The following is a 21546-nucleotide window of genomic DNA, read 5'->3' on the forward strand; positions in this document are numbered from 1 at the left end:
AGCTAGAAAATATTGAACCACTCCTCCTGGGGGAAAAAAGATACTGTGTGCTGTATGGGGCTAAGGTGTGAGCTCCACTGCACCCCAATCCCAATGGGGAAAGAAGGAGCCTGCCATCTCGTGGGGTGGTGAAGCTCAGGGCTACTCAGAGAGCTTCATATGTTATTTGGGGGTGGAGGCAGGCTCCCCCCTGAGACTGTAGAGGTTAACTTCCTCTGTGGCAGAGGCAGGAGTGGGATACTGTGCTGGAACCTATTATGCACAGGGCTTGTCCCCACAGGACAAAGAAAGCAGGCATGAGGTCACCATAGGCCTGACCCAAGCAGACCACCTGTAGAAGCAGAGGGACCCAAGCAACAGGTGAAAATCTACAGACAGAGCCTCAAGTAGCCTCCAGAAACGGAGATGCATGTGCCTGGGGCAAAGGACCGCGCCCATAAGAGAAAGGTTGACTCTAAACATCTACCAGGTCCAGAGCACATTATAACGATACCCTGTTCTTTTAAGATCTTTCCTTTCCCCTTACAAGCCTCTGGACCCACTCCTTCCTATTTCAACTCTTGGGGGTCAGAAGCCGGCAGATTCAGGGGGTAAAAGGAATAGAAAAAAAGGGGGTGGAGGGAGTGGAGACTAAGATGAGATCAACTACATGCCACTTGTCCAGTTCCACACTCAGGTAGGTCTGTGCTGGGGAGTTAAGGTTTAACACGTAAAATAGTCCAGAATTTCTATTACTATCTTGGAATGGATAATCTAATTACTGAATTGAGACTCCGTGATACTTAGAAATGTCAACTGTCTGAGAATTAGCACAAAAGTTATATAGGAGTTGCCAAATTTTCCTTCAGAGGAATAAGAACTTCCCCCACTGAATATTTTTCAAAGAGTCAATAGGAGTAAAGAAGCAATAAGAGAATGGAAAAATAAATAAGCAAACAGTGTTTGGACAACACCAGCATAACAGTTATATTGATTATAGGGGCTTTCTTTTCCTCACAGCATACTCTAGCTGGGTTGGAAAATCAACACTAATTCTTTCTCCCCGTGATCAACTTTTTCTGTTGCCACACACAAACTGGGCACCTAGAGCCATCAAGATTTCCTCTCTTATATCAACCCAATCAGCCTCTGGTGTATTCTTCTTTTATATAGTTTTTATACACCATTCTTTCCATTTCCCCTACCCTCCATTGTTCATCCAGATTGCCTTATCTCTCGGTTAATATAATAGTTTCTCATTAGTGTCTTTGATTCAGTCTTCCAATACAATCTATACTACACTGACACCAAATTTTCCGGAAAACATAGTATCTCTCCATGTTCTCTAGCCTAGCATTCAAAGCCTTTCATGGTGTGACTCTACCTTCTTCCCAACACTATTCCTATTTCTTCCCTATCCAATGTGTTTGTTCCAGGTAATACCTCTGCATCTTTTCCTTATGTCGGAAATAGTCCCATGATTGTGGTTATATTTCAGTTTTGTGAAATCCTATCCTTCCTTCGAAGTCCAACTCAAATGCCACCTCCTCCGTGAAGCCTTTCCCAAACCCCTCAGCTTGAAGGTATCAGCTGCAGTGTGAATAAGGCAGATCCCAGAATAGAACAGATTGGCCTGATCAAATCAGCTAATAACTAGAAGAGGCATCACACTTGCAGGTTCCTGTCAATATTGATTTGAGTATTTAGTAAAATTTATACATCTCAGCCAAGGATGGATTGACAAAAGGGGCATGATTGATGTAAAGAAGCAATATCTCTATCCTGTATTCAGAACTTCTCAGGAAGATATGAGAAACAGGTGAAATTTTGTCACAAGAAAGGTACTTTTATGGTAGAATAGAATTCATTGGGTTTTCACAGAAGTTGGATGAAGGATCAACCTTAACAGTCAGTGTCCAACTAGAGGGCAGAAACTATATAGTGACCTGAATAAGGAAAGTTTAATTTATAAAGTTATTAACTATAGCAGAGGATTAACTAGAAAGGGAGAACCCTGGGCCGAGGGAGCATATCTACAGAGAGAAGGAGACAGCTTGGAAAAGAAGCCCCCTTCACAAGGCTAGGAATCGGCCCTCACTGGAGAAGTCCACTGGACAGAGAAAATCTCTGGGTTGTTCTGGGCCAGAGCAGGTCCACAGCTGGTCTGAGCAGAGGCTGGCAAGCAAGGAATCTGAGCAGCGACTAGCATGCAGGGAGCACGTATGCAGGGAGGACTAGCATGCAGGAAGGAGGTAAGCAGAGGTTGGCAAGCTGGGAACCCCAGCTGGGACTACCTGGGAACTTGCCCTCTGGGAATCTGCAAGGGAAAGCCATCCATAAGAGGTGCCAGCAGAAGAGATCCTGAGTAGCGGTCTCCACAGGGAAGTGCTGTGTTCCGTTGGCTACCAGAGGCTGCTGCCTGCCACACATGCTGCAGGAGCCTGGCTATAGAAGCTAGCCAGCCAAAGAGGCTGCTGGAAGGACAAGGGGTGAACCAGGAAGAGGAGCCTTGTCCTCTTCCAGTGGCCCTCCAGCTCCCTCTACCGACAAAGCTGAGCATCGTGCTCACTGCAAGGGAGAGATGCTTATAAAATCCGCAACAGTGAATTAATTTGGAGCGGAGAGGTAATACATTTGACAACTGGAACACTGCGAAAACCATTATCTTCTTGACCTTTTATTATTATATTCAGGACACAAAAGTATTTGTAAAACAACTTCCCGGGTACCTAAATCCCAGGATTTTTCTAGACGCCACCAACACCACATCAAAGAATCCCAAGGGAACAAAAAACATTATTCAGACTTGCGCCAGAATAAACCTTTGCATCCATTACCTCCCTGATGTAGGATAACATGTACTATGCTATATAGTAAGCAGTATGTAAGTTCATGCTACCTTTCTTTTTAGTTTAACGTAGGAGAAAACTAAAGTTTAAGAGCACACAGTAAGTGATGGATATAAAAATCTGAACCTGGGACCATCTTATTAGAAAATAGGTGTTTTGTTCACTAACTCAGCCTGAATTTATTGCCAAAAGGCGTGTGTGTGTGTGCGTGTGTGTGTGTGTGTGTGTGTGTGTGTGTGTGTGTGTGTGTGTGTGTATGTGCTAAGCAATTCCAGGTTCTAGGCTGAAAATGTGGTGCCTCAACTAAAGCCTTTGAGAAATCCTGCTGGCAGTCAAGTGTTACTTTTTGGATGACACATTTTGATGAATGCCTAAAAAAATGCAATAGAAGCTATGATTTTCTCTATGAAACTTGATGGTTTCATTGTGAGCACCCTTAAGAGTCTAGTTGTACACACATGTCCGCTGCTGAGAGAGTTTATCAGCCTACTGATTTTGGAGCACTGGGTAAGTGCTATCATTGTGCTAAGTGCCGTGTGTGCCTTTTTCTGTGTAATCCTGGTCACAGTCCAGTGAGTAGGCATTACTAGCCCCATTTTTCAGATGAGGAAACTGAAGACTGCAGAGGTCAAATAATTTGACCAAAGTCCTCACCTAAGTGGTGGCACTGGAATAAAAATCCAAATAGGTCTGGCTTGAAAGCTGAAGTTCATGGCCACACCATGTGGCCATCCAGTGGCCCTCTGTTGTACACTTTATTTCAAATGTTCTCAATTTTTAAGTTTTAAAAATATAAAATGAGGTTAACATATTTTTCAGCTGCTCTGCTTTTAGTTAATAAGGGAGGTTGCTCCTTTGAGGTTATTATGCTCTTTTAAGAAATGTTAAACTGTTATACTGGGAGCAGCCCATTACTAACCCTGTTAGACTAACAGGGAAAGAGTTACTGATATGGTTCCCTTTGCCCATTCTCATTAATTCCAGGTGAGGCAGGGCAGACCCGTGGGAAAGTGACATGAGCAATTTGCAACTGTCCAGGATGGGGATAGTGACTGATATAGTAAATATTTTTGGCGGACTTATTTCTCATGCTCCTGCTTCTTACCCTGCGTCTGCTTGCTGGAGGCATCACATCCACAGAGGGGATGTGTGTAACCCAAGCAGTTGAGTCCCCTTGGGCCTCCACTTTATGTTTAACCAAAAATAGATCTCAGTGCACATTCCCGTGATACAAACTAGAGCAGAACTTACATAACTACTGAAAGAAAAAATCTATTTAAATATTTGCTTCACCATCCATTACATTTTATTATCTCATTTATCTGTCATACCAAAAATATTTGACTGTGAAAAAGGTAGATACAAAGAGAATTTTAAGAATTTAATACCCTATAACATATTGTTTTAATTAACTCGATTTTATAAAATAAAGCTGTGACCTATTTGTAAGATGAAAAATATATCCGTGAGAGCCTTCTACAGGTGTCTCAATCCATGGACGTTTGTCAGTTGTTATATCTTCCTGGGACTTCAAGCAGCTCCACAGCTAGTTCTAATGCCTGTTTAAATCTCATTAAACAACAATTACAAAAGTTGGTCATTGCTGTTCTAATTAATGGAAATTTCACCTTGCATAATGTTGCCAATTCTCACACTTCTCCATATGAACTGCTCCATTCCGTTCTAGCACCATGCCACACGGTGGCAGTCTTGTTTCTCGTTTCTTCTGTATTTTCACAGAAAGATTCTCACTGTTAATGAAGGGGTGTTGGGTTTAGAAAGAAACCAACTGATGGAGAACCAAGATCTGGAGGAAACTAGAAGGAAGCTAGTGGGCCTTTGTTTCCGTATTTATGAAACCGAATTGATGTCCAAAGTCCCTTCAAGCTCTAACTTATGATTCCAAAGATGACAATACACTGAACCTGAATCTCCTAAGATGGTGGGGAGAGGATGGTGGGACAAAGTCTTCAGGAGCAAGCTGAGCGAGCACAGGCAAAAGGAAGGGAAGTAGTGAGGGAGGGTGTGAAGGGAGGGTGTTCCAACATTTTTCAAATGGGAGGCATGAAAACAACAAGCCCAGAAAACCTCTTGAATGGTTAAAGATCTCCAGAACAAAAGAAATTAAGGAAGATTGATGGAAGTTATAAACAAGCTAGAAAACATGGGTGTTAAGAATTTAACTTCCATATCTTAGAAAATGTGCTAAAGTCAACCCTTATGTATAAAATCACCATCTCAGAGGAAAACTCCAAAGAATCCATTTCTAACGATAGTAACTCTAACAGCTTTTAATACGGATGAGAAATACAAAACCACCCAATCCGATCAAGGCATAGTTTTGGTGGTGGTTGGTGGGGGGGAAGGCAATACATGATCAATAATATTGTTAACGCCTCTGAAGAAAAAAATAAATTAATGCAAAGATAACATCTACTGCCTGTATTTGTCTGTGGTGTCTAAAAAGGGGGAGACAAAGAATTTAAAATACCTTCTGCGGCAATCTTCAAGAGAGAAAGTCTTCATCATATTGCATGTACTATATTTGGTCCATTTGAGGTGAATGTGCTTTTAAATAAGATACTATCCTAGTTTGATGATGCTTGTCATTGAAAGTATCCAAGTATTTTTCTTTGGACAATTTTTTCTGATCACCAGTTATCTCTGTTATAGAGAAAATATCTTACTTTAATAGATGTTAACACTTTGGTCAACGCAGCTCAAGCAGTAGTTCGCCATAATCAGAAGTGTCTGGATGCTGATGGTAACCATTTTGAGCACTCTTGTAATTGCAGAAGTCAAATGTCACTTGCATTCATATTTTGTTATCAGTATACATATTATATATTAATACAGTTCTTTCCTTTCTTAAAATGTATATACATTTTTTGGCACCCTCTGTATATAGTCAGATCTTTATTTCATAACAAAAATAAATTCCATATGGATTAAATATCTCCACTGTCTCTGATTTTTGCTCCATTTTAGAAGAGTTGTTATGACATTTGTCAAATGTATGGGTTTCAAAGATCCTTAGCTCTGTTAGGTTATATCATCAAATCTCTATCCACGTAGTTTATTTATAAATGACTACGTAACCTTTTTTTCCACACAAATAATACATGAATACATTTTCTTTGTAGAAATTCACACTACACAAACATACACACACAAAATGAAGTCTCCTTTAATCCCTCTCCTTCTGTCACCCTGCTCCCCTCCGCAGAATTAACAGTATAGGGTGACAACTACTTTATATGATTCAGAAATTCTCCACTGTGCTGGTGTTCTGGTAGCACTCCAACTCATTTGTAGTGCTGCTATGAGTTAATTTTTATGTTTGTGTTTCTTCTAATTTATTGAATTTTCAAAGGTTAAGGAGGTAAATATGTGTTTTTAGGCCATCTTCTTGAAACAAAAGTTCAACTGGTCATTTGATAAACCATTCAATTCACAACTAAGATAAATAACATTATTTGGAAATTTATAAAATAAAAGACTAAATTGAAAATGCACCTCATTCTCTAGTGGTAGGGAAGTTCTTTACTTTATTTCTACTTCGGAAATTTTATCATGCATACTTAGCAACTCAGTTAAGCTGGAGGATCCGGTGGAGGTTGATATATCATTTGAAAGAGGAGTTAAGGTATGGTTAATTTTAGATATTGTAGAGTTGTTAAATAAAATTACTAAAAGACTACTACAATTATAAAGAGAACATAAAAGAGTATTCCCATCTAGCAGAAGGCAAAAACTGAAGAATAAAACAGATAAACAATTATTTAAAAAGTCTAGCAAGGGAAAAAAAAAAGTAGAACAAAAAGGAGGCATAATGTAAGATGGTGGAAACAACTTCTAAATTTCAATTAAACATAATACATGTAAATAGGTTAAACTCACATACAAAAACAAAACAAAACAGAAAATACAATAATAGATTAAAAATAATGTAACTTTATTCTGTGGATAAATATATTGAGTTTACCACTTTTATATAATTATTTATTTATTTATTTTTTTAGCTGAGCCATCCTGCCACCTGTTGGCAGCTCAGCTCTGGCCAGGAGTCAAACCGGCGACCCTATTGCTCAGAGCTCACACTCTTGAGTGAGCTCTTAACCAACTGAGCCACTCGGCCAGCCCTGAGTTCACCACTTTTAAAACAAATATTATTCTGGTAGATTAAAAAAAGAAAAGGAAAATATATTGTCTCCAAAAGATTCTTTATATTTAAAGAACAGAAAGCATGAAAGTTAAAAAAAAAATAATGCAAAGGATTCCAGAAAACTATGAACCATAAACACTAGTAGCCATATTAATATCAGGAAAATAAAAGCAAAATTTATTATATAAGAAATAGACAAATTTATATCAGAGTAGACATGCCAATAAATCTCTCTGAATTATTGATAGACAAAGGATATAAAGTTAGTAGCGACATAGAAAGTTCAACACAATAACCTTTTTTGCTTTAAAGAAAAAAACCTGAAAATTTATGAGCTAAGTATTCAACTTAAGAAGTTAAAAAATAGCATGAAAAACTTGGAAGTAGAAAAATACATGATGAAGATAAAGATAGAAATTAATGAGATAGAAAACACAGGGCAAATAAAGAGGATTCTGTTCATTTCTTAAAAAGAGAAGTAAAATAGGCAACTGTTTTATGAGTCTGACCAAGAAAAACGAGATAAAGCCCAAATATAAACAATTAGGAATGAAAAAGGGAGTCTTAATTTCAGATATAGCAAATACCAAAAAGATAAAAAGAGAACTATATGGAGAACTTTATGCCAATAAGCTTTGAAAAAACACACTACTCCCTAAAAAAAGAAAAAACAATAGCAAAAATGACTTAGGAAGAAAGGAATGAATCCCAGGATTCTGGTAATTGACTAATTCTCTTGTTCAAAACTACTAAAAATGCTGGGAGGAAAATCGAGAAGCCTTTTGTAAAAGCAAATAAGAAACTATGAGATCAAAATTAAGAACCAGGAAAGGTAAATGAGCATCAGAAAGTGTTTTTGCTCTGTGAGCATTGGTCAGTCCTTAGAATTGGAACTTTCATATTGATGTTCTCACTACGTGAAAGGTACAGCAGTAGCCCAGGGATGGCCCAAAGCGTAAAGTTGAACAAGAGATCCTACTGACATTAAGATGGGACACAGAAAGGACTATATCCTGAGGGTAAGAATGTACCTGAAGTAAACAAGTCCTTTTGTGGTTGTTTTCATCACCTCACTAATCCAGGGAATTTCTAGCTTTGAATTTCTATCAAGATGATCTTAGATTGATAGTATCCTAGGTGCCTGGAAGAAACACAGACCTCATGTAAGAAGGCAGATTTCTATTAGGTTTCAAAGTATTCCCATGAATAAGTTTTGAAGTACAGTACTATCACAAGCACATATATAGATTTAAACAGGCACATAAGGAAAGATGACAACTTGAGTAAGAACCAAAAGAAACGACAACAGAAATAAAGCCACAAATACTTAATATTCGAATTCAGAAGGTTAGCATACAGGCAATAAAACAACTAGCTTACTATTTAATTAAAAAAACGATAAATTTTAAATATCTGTAGGCAAAAAAATGCATAGCAGTTTTGAAAAAGGACAAGATGGAATTTGTAAAATTGAAAAATATAATAACAAATTTAAAAATTTATTGATGGCTTCTACATTAGAGAATACACAGCTGAAAAGAGAATTGGTTAACAATGAGATAGGTCAAAAATATTTTAAAAATGAAACAGACACAAAAAGAAAATACAGAAGAGAAGGTAAGAGACATAAATGATCGAGAAGGAAGGACTAATGTACATTTAATCAGAATCTAGAAAATAGAGGAGAGAGAAAATGGGGCAGAGGTAATATCTGAAGTGATAATAATGGCTGATATATATATATATATATCATATATATATATTTATATATATATATTTATATATATATATTTAATACTATATATATATTTAATACTATATATTTAATAAATATATATATTTATTTAATACTATATATTTAATAAAATATATTTAATAAAAAGTACAAATATCTGTTTAATTGAGATTACTTGAGAAAAACAGAAAGTTCAAACAATTACTATCAGGAATACAAAAGGGACGTCATTACAAATGCTATAGACATTAAAACATAATTAGGATATTGTAAGAATTCATATATACCAATGAATTTGAAAATATAGAATATAATGACAAATACCTACAAAACATATTTTGCCACACCTAAGAACTTAAATTAACAGCCAAAAATTTCCCACAAAAATTTCAGGGTTAGATGGGTTTTGTGGATACCAAACAGTGGGTACCAAACTCAAAGAAGAAAAATAACTACAATATTACATGAAGTGTTCTGAAGAATAGAAAAAAATTAAATACTTAGATTCATTTTATGAAACTTGAATAACTTGCTACCAAAACATGACAAAAAGAGTATGAGATATGAAAATTACTGGCCAATTTTAATCATTAGACAAAATTCTTGAACAGAGCTTCTCAACAAATGTTGCTGGAATAATTCAGTGGCTAACTGAAAAAATAAATAAATAAATAAATAATCCAAAACCAAAAATCAAAACAAAAAACAACCAAACAACTTTAATTCATACTTTGAAGCATATATAAAAATTAATTCAAAGTGGACACTACACCTAAAGATAAAATGTAAAACTATAAAACTTCTTGAAGAAAACATAGGGAAAACTTTATGACTTCAGATTAGACAAATATTTCTTATATATGACATCAAAAGAATATTCGCTGAAGAACTAATACACTGGACTTCACCAAAATAAACTTCTATTCTTCAAAAGACATAGTAAAGAGAATGAAAACGCAAGTCACAGACTTGGAGAAAATATTCACAAATCACATATCTTATGAAAACTCTAAAAACTCAACTATAAGAAAACTCAATAAAACAAGAAGCAAAAGATTTTAACACACTTCACCAAAGAAAACATACAGATGGCAAATAAGCACATGAAAAGATGCTCAATATCAGTAGTCACAAGAGAAATGCAAATAAAACAATAAGATACTACACTATACAGCTATTAGAATGGCTAAAATAAAAAAAAAATAAGACTGAGTGTTAAGGATATGAAAAAAATGGATTTCTTATACACTGCTGGTGGGAATTAAAAAAGGTAAGACCCCTTTAGAAAACCATTTGGCAGTGTGTTAAAAGTTCAGTCTCTACCTATCATATGATTCAGCCATTCTACTCCGAGAAACGAAAGCATATGTTTATACAAAGACTTGAACACAAATGTTCATGGCAGCTTTATAATAACAGCATAAAACAAGAAGCAATCGAAATATCCATCAACAGGTGGATGAGTAAACAAATTGTGGTGTCTCCATAAAATAGAGAACTGCTCAGAAATAAACAGGAATGAACTACTGATACGGGCAATAACATTGATGAATCTCAAAATAATTATGCTGAGTGAAAAAAGTCAGGCAAAACTCCATACTGTATGATTTCATTTACATAAAATTCCAGTAAATACAAACTAATGTTAGTGACAGAAAGCAGATCAGTGGTTCTCTAGGGATGAGAGAGAGGTGTGAGAAATATCTGCCATTTGTTGGATATCTAGTGTGTGCCAGAAACTGCTCAACACGTTATATTCATTAATTAACCCTCACAAGCAACCCTCGGAGGTATGTTAGTGGATCTCTACAATAACGAGGATAAGGTTTAGGTTGGATAAGTTGCTCAAGTGGTAGGATAGTTTGAACTTGCTTTGCCTGATTCCATAGCTGGTGCTCTGAAACACTTCGTTATTTTACACCTGGCAGTTTAATATTCTTTTTCAAAATTGTCTATATTATGCTCTTGCATTTGAAAGATGAAATTTAGAATCTGATTAATTTCATTTAAAATTATCATTAGCTATTGATTGGGATAATATTAAATTTATAGATACATTTGAGGAGAAATGACTTCTTTATGCTATCGATCTTTTCCATTGAAGCAGTTTTACACTTGCTTCTCTTTTCTCTCCATCTTCTGTTTCTCTCTCTGTGTCAGCTTTGTTATCTTCTAGTGAGTATCATCCTCTTCCATACGGAAGAGGATATGAGAGCCTGTTGCCCTCAAGTCACACCTTCGCAGTTTAACTAACAGAAAAAGAAATTGTTTTTTGCCAGATGCACCTTAATAAATCCTGGGGTAGGACACACTTTAACGTGGCTTAGTCATAATACCCTCTTTTCAACCAATCACAGGGGCCAGAAAAGTGGGAGTAGTGAGTCTAATCAGAATAGATAAACCACACAGTAATTGGAGCAGAAACAGTGCAATACAAAAAAATTTTAACTATAACAGGGGATTGGAGTACTGAGGGATTGGATAGGGAAAAATAAAGAAAAACTCTAAAGAACCTAGAAATAGCACATACAAGGAGCAGGCACTACCCCTAAGGCTGAGATAGAGCAAGGAAGAGCCCACTCCCCCCACCCCCAACATGGCTGAGCTCTACACCTTGTTGGAGAGGTCATGGCCAAGGCTCACTGAATGACACAGAATTTGCTATGATGTTTCACAGACAGAATTCAACAGAAACCATTGCTCTTGGGGCTGGGGAAAGCAGTTCACATGGTGGTATCTCGCGAGAGACACTCTCCTAAAAATAAATAAATAAATAAATAAATAAATAAATAAATAAATAAATCACATGATGAAAAGGTTTTGGAGGTAAGCTGTGTGTGTTGCAGGAAGCAAACACGAGAAGCTGCTCACATTGTGCTGTAGGAGCTACATGCACTACCGGAAACTGCCTGGCTACTAAGCTTCCCTATGCACCTTTCTACAACAAAACGATGCTGTATTTCTATGTAATAAGGTGCTGCTATCCTTAGAAGTGATGTTCACACCTTTTCCCCCAAATAAGGAGACAGAGTCCTAGAAGTTATTGGATCCATCAGTGGCTACATTAATTAATCATCAAATTCAGTCACAGTTCTACTGAATATTTTGTTACCTAAAGACTAATTGGAAGGTTATTAATAACTTCTGAGGTAAGTTGTATTGTGACCTCAGAAATATATGTCTCAGTCCAACCCCCAGTACCTATGAATGTAACCTTATTTGGAAATATGGTCTTTGCAGATGTAATTAAATTAAGGATCTTGGGATGAGATCATCCTGGATTTAGAGTAAGCCCTAAATCAATGGCTGGTGTCCTTATAAGAGAAAGAAGAGAGGGATTTGAGACACAAAGACACACAGAGAAGATGATATGAAGATGGAGGCAGATTGGAATGTGTCAGAAACTAAGAACGCCAAGGATTACCAGGCACTAGAAACTAGTTAAAGACATGGAACACATTCTCCCTCAGAGCCTCCAGAAGAAACCAACGCTACAAACACCTCGATTTTGGAGTCCTGGCCTCCAAAACTGAGAGAGTAAATTTCTGTTGTTTTAAGCCACCAAGATTATGGTACTTTGCTGTAGGAGCACTAGGAAACTAATAGAATTTTCAACAGCTTGAATATAAAATAAAAAGGGGAAGAAGAGAAAGAAAATGATATAACAAACCAAAAGAAAATATGCAAAGATACTGCTGTCCCATTTCTGTAATTGTTCCCAAGACCATGGCTTCCATTTTCCTCTAATTTGTATTTCTTCTACCCTTAGCCAGAACTTCAGTTGGTTGGGATTCTTTGCTTGGTGGAGTGACCTAAACCTTCATTTCCAACCTGAGTCCTCAAGCACCCTACCTTTTATTTTGGGTCGCTATAATTTTTCATTAACCTTCATATTAGACATGGAAGTACTAAGAGGATCCCCAGAGAATCCCATGGGTTCCAGACTGTCTTCCATTGTGTACGAGCAAGCCAATTTCCCTGATAACGCCACCATTTGAGTATATCAGTTCACTACAAGTTTACACCTTTGGGTGGGCGGTTTATTTGCTATTATTAGTTTAGTAAGAGAGTTCAAAATTATTATAATTAGCATGACTTTTCTGTATACTTTGTTCACTTATACTGATACGTTTTAATCATTTCTTTATACATTTGTATGAGTTAATTGTGCAGTGAATACTTCGTAGAAGCGCCAAAAAAAAAAAAATCACTCCAGCCAGTAGATCACTCCTAGTTTTTGCTTTTTGTTTCAGGGGTGTATTGGCCAGGTGGTAGTCTCATCTTCCCATTTAGTGAAACCATTGTTGCTTCTCCTGAAAGAAGTATTCTGTCCTTGGGGACTAAAGTTACCACACCAGCAGCAGTCCAAGTTTCCAGGTAAGGGAGGGAAAATTCTGAGAATGGATTATTAGGTGAAATTGTGAGAAGAGCCACTGCCACTGCCATATCTTGATTTACATGTATTCTGGCTATGAAAGAGAGTACCATATAATTGTCCCTGATCAAAACACAGAGGGTGCCAAACAAATGTATTTTAAGAAAGGAAAACTGTATTAAAATTGTAACACTCAATATATATCGATAACAAAAGATGAATACAAGTCACGTTTGACTTCTCCAATTACAAGAGGTGCTCAAAGTGGTTACCATCAGCGTCCAGACACTTCTGATTATAGTGAACTACTGCTTGAGCAATGCTGACCAAAGTGTCCACTTATATACATTTGTTTGGCATCCCCGGTATATCCTGTAAGATAGAATCCCATTTTTCCAGGGTGTTACCTCCCAACTGGGCCATAACTGAGTCTTTAGTAGGTCATTTCACTATTCTGTTAAGCCAGTTGGTTCCAAGCGATGGTTTATGTGGTGAGATCAGTTAATTCCATAGACATGGACCCATTGCTACACTTCTGTTGCTGTGAAATGAGACCACTAAGATGCAGTGTTGTGTGGAATGTACTGTTGGTAGATAAACCATTTTGTGTGTTCACAGAGAGTGATGCTGGCAGACATATGAGCAGTAAAAGGCAATCCATTTCCAGAATATGTGATTATTTTAACAAGGATGAATCTTTGTTCCCTCAATGATGAAAGAAGTCCAGTGTAATCCACCTGGCACCAGTGACTGGCTCATCACCTTGGGGAACAGGGCCATATCAGGGACTCCGTTCTTTGCTCTTGACCAATTAGGCACCCGGCAGTAGTGTCAGCAACGTGTGCCTTGGTAAGGTGAAATCCAGTGTGTGGAGCACATGCACAGCTTGCATCCCTACCACCATGGCACTTGGTTCATGTGACCATGGAACAGGCACTGGGGTGGCTGGGGAAAGAGGCTGGCTGACCTCCCCAATGCATGCCGTTTTGTCAACCTGATTAACAGTCTCCCCTGCAGTGGATGCTTTTAGTGTGTAAATAGGTCACAAGTATCTCATTCAGAGAAATCCATCCATATACCTCTTCCCCATACTTCCTTGCCACCAATCTTCCAATCCTATTCCTTCTAAGTCCCTGTCCCTCTAGGCAAACCTGTGTGGGGCTGGAGAAGCCACCAGCACTTTCAGAGGCGGATTCTAAAGAAGCCACCCATGCTTTAGGAGACTATCAGGGGAGCACAGTGAAACCAGGAGGCAAACCCTTTCCTACTTCAATGTCTCTCCAGCACTTTCTACTGACAAAGCTTAACACTGTGATAGCTAGCAAAAGAAGAGTATTTAAAGGATCAAGTTCCGTCTTCCCAGGGCAGTCATACAGTGTGAATTTGGAACTGAGAGCAATAACTCAGTAACAGCACAGGTGCTATATAGTTGCCCCAGCTTAGCTCAGAAACCCAGTCTCTATCAATCACAGTGGCTATCGCACCTCCCATTTGGACTCGTATTAGATTCAAGGTAGGCAAGGAGCAGTAGTTCCCCTAAATATGAGGGAAGAGTACTATTCCCAAAAGAAAAGGAGTTCTGGGTTAACAAAAGAATAAATGTTCCCTATACATTACCCTTCAGCTGCTTAGCGTGCACATGTGCATGCATGTACACACACACACACACACACACACACACACACACACAGAGCTTTCCCCATTATCTTATAGTTTCTCTGTACATAAAACAACTATCCCACAAGTAATTGAAAATATACTCAATCTCCTCCCACTGGGAGGAGAGAACTCAATGTGACATCCAGCCCAAATTCAGTATCTTTGAGTGTAGTCAATCTTGATCAGGTCCAGATACAGCTAAATGATAAATAATGACAATTTTCCCCAATGTACAAACATACAATACAGGGAGGGGGGAGATCAGGGGGGATGGGATAATGAAAACTAATGAGAAAGGGCGAACAGGAGGCTCAATATGCAATGGTTGTGAGACTATACCATATTCTGTTGGACAAGAGTAATAAGGGTAAGAAGGATGTCACTTTTCCAGCAGAGAAATGAGATCTTTAGTCTAAGTGCCAAGATTTCCTTTGTCTATTATCCTCAAACACGCTGCCTGAGAGGAGTAGTGAGAAGTACTCTCCTGGGACTGCCTTGACAACTGAATTCATCTTTCTATAGATACAGACTGGGACTTGGCTATAGCACATCAGTAGATGTCTTTTGTCAAACTGAGGATTTCTGGCAATACCTTAAAGCTTACTTGGCTGCCAGTCAATGTCATTTGGGGGAAATTCATTAGGTTGTTATCAGAAATGTCATTGAGACATAAACTTTGAATACGGACTCCGCCCTTCTGGCTTCTATCTCTTGGAAACTGGCCTGGCAACTCTGTTATCTCCCTAGATCTTAGTTCACTGTCTTGGCCATAGACTTTATCTGAGAGCAGAGGGAGGGAACAGGATGGGGTCACAAAGCCAGTTTACAGCACCAGACTCTATGCCCTAAAGTTGTATACCACTCACCTGGCATAATGGTTAAGGGGGCACAGAAGATATATGAGAAGAGTCCCCAGGAATGAGGCATTCCTGACTCTACTGCTCTGCTGGGTCTTCACATCCCTAGTTAGTAGTAACTTTACATGGGGCAGAAATTTTAGTTGTTTCAATTGGCAAAGTAGATATTATCTGATCCCTATCAGTATAGGACAACTAAACCACAGGCAGAAAGGACTCCTAACAATGTTATCATCCCACTATTGCCTATCCATTTCAGAAAGGCCATGCTGAACCAGTTTGTCTTGCTCACAGCACTAAGGAAGATAAGTAATAGCTAACATATTCCAATACTGATTTTGTTTTTAACCAAGTTCATAAAGCTAGAGCCTTAGTGAGCATAACTGTCATTGGTAAAGGATCAATATTTGTTTTAGTTACCAATCCAACACAGACAAATGCTTTCATAAATATGAAACTGCATGCTTAGATGTCACAGTTATGTCAAATTATTAAGTTTCAAAATGTTCTTCTCAATTTCTATACCTATTTCATTGCTGATCGGTAGTTTGCAGACTGGCTTTGGTCTATACATCACATCTTACGTAGCACTGATCTAACTGATAAAGCTATTTGCCCAGCCTAAGTATCAATTTCTATATTAATCAAGAGTCTCGGTTCAGACCATATAGTGTATATTCTAACCTTACCTGGCACCTGAATAATGGAGCACATTATAAGACCAGCAAAGCCCAAGGTCTTTATCTCATTATCGTACTTCTTTCATTGTGAAGTGAATTTTCATTATAACACAAGCTATACTTATTTACTATTATTTGAAATACTATTTGAAAAATAATTTTGTACAGAAATTGAAACGAAATGGAGATTCCATAATTCTACAGCTTTTAAACGCTCAGATATCTTTCTGAACACTCAGAGTGGAAAGCAAAGGATCGAGAGGCATTCTTGGAGACCCAAATGATTCACCCAAATGGCTTCTACGTCCAGATCACCCTGAAGTCAGCCCGTGTCTTCTCTTTCCAAAGGAGAGTGGCATTACCATTTTTCATCTCGAGTCACATCAATCACAAGTGGGTGCCTATAAGCCCGCCTTGTGGCCTTTCATTAAATCTGAGCTGCCCACAGACCTCATCCACCGCCAGAGGCTTCAGACAGCAGCGGAGCTGGGAGCGGGCTCCGGGGAAGGGACGAGGCGCGGGGCTCCCCACTGCCCGGGACTCCCGGGCAGTGACTCCAGTCTCGCTCCTGCCCGCTGCGCCAATCAGGCCACCCCGTAGGGGCAACGAGGGCACGCTCAGACCGTACAACGGCCGTTCAAACGGGCAAGCGTGCGCCCCTTGGGATTCCTCGCGTCGTTCCAGGGCTAGGCGGGTGCAGAGCCGAGCAAGTCTCCGGGCGCCCAGCTTGGGAGCGCCCTCCCACGCCAGTCATCCCCGGCTGCCCCTTCTGCCCGGCGCCCCGGCCCTAGGCTGCAGCCGCCCTCTCCCACCAGCATCTGGCTCCGCGGTGTAAGAGCCTCTGCCAGCGTCTCCCGAATCCAGCGGCCAGAGTCCTGACCGCAAGCCCGAGTTAAGTAAGGAGTCGCGAAGGCACAGGCCACAGAAGTGGGACCTAAGAGTCCTGCATCCTCTCCCTACCTGCCTACTTATCATTTTTATCTACTCGACCTACCTGCCAACTCTTATCTAATCTACCCATCCATCCGTCGTCTATCAACTTCTATCCCTCTACTTTAAGGTTAGGATTAGAATTCCTAAACGAGAGCTTTATCGCGACGTCGTAAATGATCGCTTTTATTTTAACTGAACAAGCGAAGGAAGGCTTTTTGAGGCAGAAAATGTCTTACGACTTGGAAAATAAATTTAGTTGTTAAGAACTAGCTTTGCTAATTACGTTAAATGCCGGGCCTTTTCTATAAATTGAATGCGCTAACGAGAAAGTTCTAAGGTTTCGACAAAAAAAAAAAATTAAAGTCCATATATTATACTTTAGGCCAGAAATTACATATTCATGTTTAGATATCACCTAAAAGTGTACAATGGACACAGTTGTTTTCGAATTTTTTTTTTTTTTTTTTAAAGCCTAGCCCAATAACAGTGCCTGCCCCCCCTTACCCCTCGCCAAGCTCGCGGGCTGGAGGGGCCTGACTTCCGGACCAGGATGAAGGAAGCGAAAGTGGGGGAAGAGGCGGGGAAAGAGACAGAGCAGTGAGAGCCGGAAATGAGTGGCTAGCGAGGCACGCCAGGGCGCCCTGTCCGGCGGCGCTCTAGCCCCCGCGCGCTGTCTCTATGCTCCTCCGCGTCTGGTCTATTTATTGTCGCGGGGAAGCAACGGCCGCCCCGTACCCGGAACAACAAAGCACGAAAGACGGAGCCCGAGCCTCGGGGGCTCCTAGCAACGGGCCGGGGCGGGAGTTCCATGGAGACTGGGGAGCGTGCCCGCCTCATCATCATCCTTGTCCTCCAGCTTATCCTTCGCGTCCGACGCAACCGGCAGCAGCGCTGCCGCCGCGTCCTCTGCCGCCGCCCCCTCTTCCCACGGTAACCCCGAGGGCGACCCTGGGCGGGGGGAGCATGGGCTGCTGGGCGGCCGGAGTGCCCGGTGCAGGGCATCTGGGCGCGGGGCGGGCGTGTGAGGAGCGGGGGCAGTGCTGCGGGTGGGGTGTGCGGGGGCGGATGACTGGAGGAGAGGCGCTCAGGTGGGGGAAATAGGTCGGGGGGCCGAGGGAGGGTCCAGTTCTTAGGAGAACTGGGTGGTATCTGGGGATCTTCTGAGGGATAACGGGGTGGGGGTGGGGCGTAACTGCTTGGGAGCGTTAGCCGACGGGGTGTAGGATAAGAAAGGAGGTGTTGTATTTTTCGTGTTAGCCGCCACTGGGAAAGACTGGAGAAGGGAGATTCCCCATCTGTCTCTGTGAAGCCCCTACCCGGAGAGAGAGGGATCGCGCAAAGATGCTAGGGGTCCGTTGCTTCCCAGAAAACTTACCGGCGGGAAGGCTCCCAGATAGCACCTTCGTCGGTGCCTGGTTCTAGTGATGCCAAGAGCCCCGCTTTATTATTTTTACTAACCAGAAAATGTGAAGAAGGATCTGGAAACCGGGGAAGATAAAATGAATTGTGGGTAGGGCTGAGCAGGGACAAGAGTCAGGGGCTTAATAACATTAGCCAGTAAGAATCCCTAAAAGTAAATTTAATTGGGAATGACGGTTTTTAAAACTCTCTTCTGCCGAGATGTGTATCTGCGGGCTCTGTATGTGCTCGTTGCAATAAGGCTTAGTCTGCAGTTAATCCACATCTGTGAGCTCTCTGACTGCATCTGTCACCTGCAGTTCCAAAGCGACACTGGCAGTTAAACAGCGTGGGCTTGGGTATTTGGGGTTAAGAACCGTGCCTCAAAATTGGCTCAGGAAAACAGAAGGAAATAAGCTTGGTGTGATTTTTGTGTGAAGAAACAATGGCAGATTCCCTGGGGAAAACTGAAAAAGAGAAATATAAGGAGCAGGTTCAGCTATCATCTGCAGTCTCTTTGAAAGTTTGAGAAAATGGCAGTTCATTCACATCGAGAAGGGGCTTTTATCACTATCTTGTTTAAAGAAGCATTCACAGTTTGGTGTGTCCAGTGAAGTACTTACCAGTTTATGTTATCTCTTTAAGCCTACGTCACTATTTAATGGTTTTATACTTTCCAAAACTATTCTAGGTCAGTAAAGGAGGTTTTTCTGTGGCAAACTGAAAAGGTCTCATATACACACTACAGTAATACCATTTTTGTGTTGAATGGGAACAAAGCTCTTCATATAAAATTGAAAGTTAAAGATGAAAATAGAACTGATCAATCACAGAAGCAATTATGTCAATCAAGCACAGTCCCCCACCTTTTTTTGCTAAGCCTAGCTTCTCATAAAAAGGGGTCGTCCTTCTCCTCAGCCCCTTCGTTTCATATTCTCTGCTCTCAAAATCATTCTCAGAAACTGTAATTATCTATTGTGTGCTCTTGATTTTGACTAATGCCAGAAAATAGAGTTTTTAACTCAGGCTTTTTCATGGAATTGAGGTTCAGTGTGTCTTGTTAAAAGAATTTCATGTGCAAAGAGGTGGCCTATTTCCTTTAACAAAGATGGGAAATATAAACACTGGGAAACTTAAAATAGCATTTTAAGAATCTAAGAGGAGGAATCCAATATCGGCATCTCTAGGTTAATGAATCAAGGACCGTTGCAGAATTTTTCATATAGCTGCTCTTCTCTAAAGGACATGCTGGGAGATGACCACACTTAAGGCTGTTGGATGTTAAGCCACAGGATTTTCATAGTGCATGTGAGACAGAGTGAATTCCCTGTCTCAGAGCTGCCAGCACACTCACTCCACCTAGAACTTATTTGCTGTTGCCTCTGTCCCTTCCATATTTGAGTGGGGGTCAAGCCCTACCTCGCACCTTATTTAACAATCCAGTTTCTGCTTTCCCTGCTCTCTGCTCTTACACTCCCAGCATTTGGTGGTGTCTTACTTCCTCTCTTTACTTAATCATATCCCAATCAAAAATGATTTTTTATGCTATTTGTATTATTTCTGTTTCTTAGGGAGTTTTCAACATATGTCCTTGGCCTGCATATCCTTTTCATTAATGTTACTTTCTCTGTTGCATATTCCTTCTGTCTCCCTCCCCTTTACTTGGAGAATTGGAGTAGTCATGTCATGTTCTGTGTTCATTCTGAATAACTGTTGGTTATGCAATACAACAGGTAAGAGCCTTATGCTGAGAATCAAAAGACTATATTAACGCATGTAAAAATAAAAGATATTTTAGAAGTACAAGTGGTGATACTAGAATTGTAGATCTATTCTCTTTTTTAAGGGTAAAAGAGTATTGCAGAACCTGCTGTGTGTTTTTTAATTGAATCTTGGATTTTTCACATTCTTATTCTAAAAAACTTTTAACATCAGTCTTTTCTTATCATTTTGCATCTGAATATTTGACTGAAATTACATTTTGCCCAATTTGAGGGGTCATTTGAAGTGATTTCCACAAATGTTTACTCATGTGGAAAATTATATCAAAATTTTTGTGGTTATGGATGTGGCATGTTATTTGATAAATCAGCAAATATTGTATAATCTAGTTGAGTGGGTATCAGTGCTGTTTAAAGTGACGGAGGCCTGTAATAATCTGGTGAATAATTTCCTTTGTTGCATCATAGACCATGTGATGAAATTATAATTGCTATGAAAAATAAAATTTAAATTGAATTTAGAAGAATTTGTAGTAGAATGTTTCTACAATGTCTCTGAGTCAAAACCTGCAGTGCTTTGAAAATTTAGTTGTATTGTGACACTTGAATTAATAAATAAAGATTTCCGGCAATTTACATCCACATTGTTACACCTTTTATATGCCTGATGCCACACCAGGTATGCAAAGCTGGATGAAAGTTGTTTCTGTTCAGTTGCTTTTTGTGCACTTGTAGATAGCAAAGAAATGACATACATGGATACCAAAATATGATGGACAAAAATTTGAATTTTAAATTTTTACATGCTGCCTGGTTCTATAGTCACTGGTGTACAGATTTCATCATGCCTGCAAAATTAGAAGTTTCTTGAGGTTCAGGACCATGAGTCGCTATCATATGGTATGTTCATGTCATGTGCGCACGCGTTTGTGTGTGTGTGTATTTTGAAAATTAACATGTTAATAGAAGGATATATATTTTTTAATTTTTATTTTTTTACTTTAGGGAGTTAATTAGTGGATAAGGGGAACCCTTAGTCATCTAATCTACTCTTAATTAGTAGTCTAATTCTTTTTTTTTTTTTTTTACTGGGGTATTGGGGGGATGGGAACAGTGCTGGGGAATTAGGGGAAGGGGAACAGACAAGTTGCTGTCATTTTGTTCTTCAGTCTAGTTGTGGAGGACATTGCTTCAC

The 21546-nt window shown here is 39.6% G+C and overlaps 1 protein-coding gene across 1 annotated transcript in view; it reads left to right on the forward strand.

Moving 5' to 3' along the window:
- The first annotated feature begins 17890 nt into the window (after positions 1-17890).
- Positions 17891-21546, forward strand: part of TBPL1 (TATA-box binding protein like 1) — a 29970-nt gene continuing 26314 nt past the window's right edge. Inside the window, exon 1 of the mRNA XM_019624699.1 lies at positions 17891-18162. The gene's annotated coding sequence lies outside the window, so the exon portion shown is untranslated. The remainder of the gene's footprint in view (positions 18163-21546) is intronic.

This window comes from Hipposideros armiger, unplaced genomic scaffold, assembly GCF_001890085.2.
Source record: "Hipposideros armiger isolate ML-2016 unplaced genomic scaffold, ASM189008v1 scaffold_600, whole genome shotgun sequence".
Lineage (NCBI taxonomy): Eukaryota > Metazoa > Chordata > Mammalia > Chiroptera > Hipposideridae > Hipposideros > Hipposideros armiger.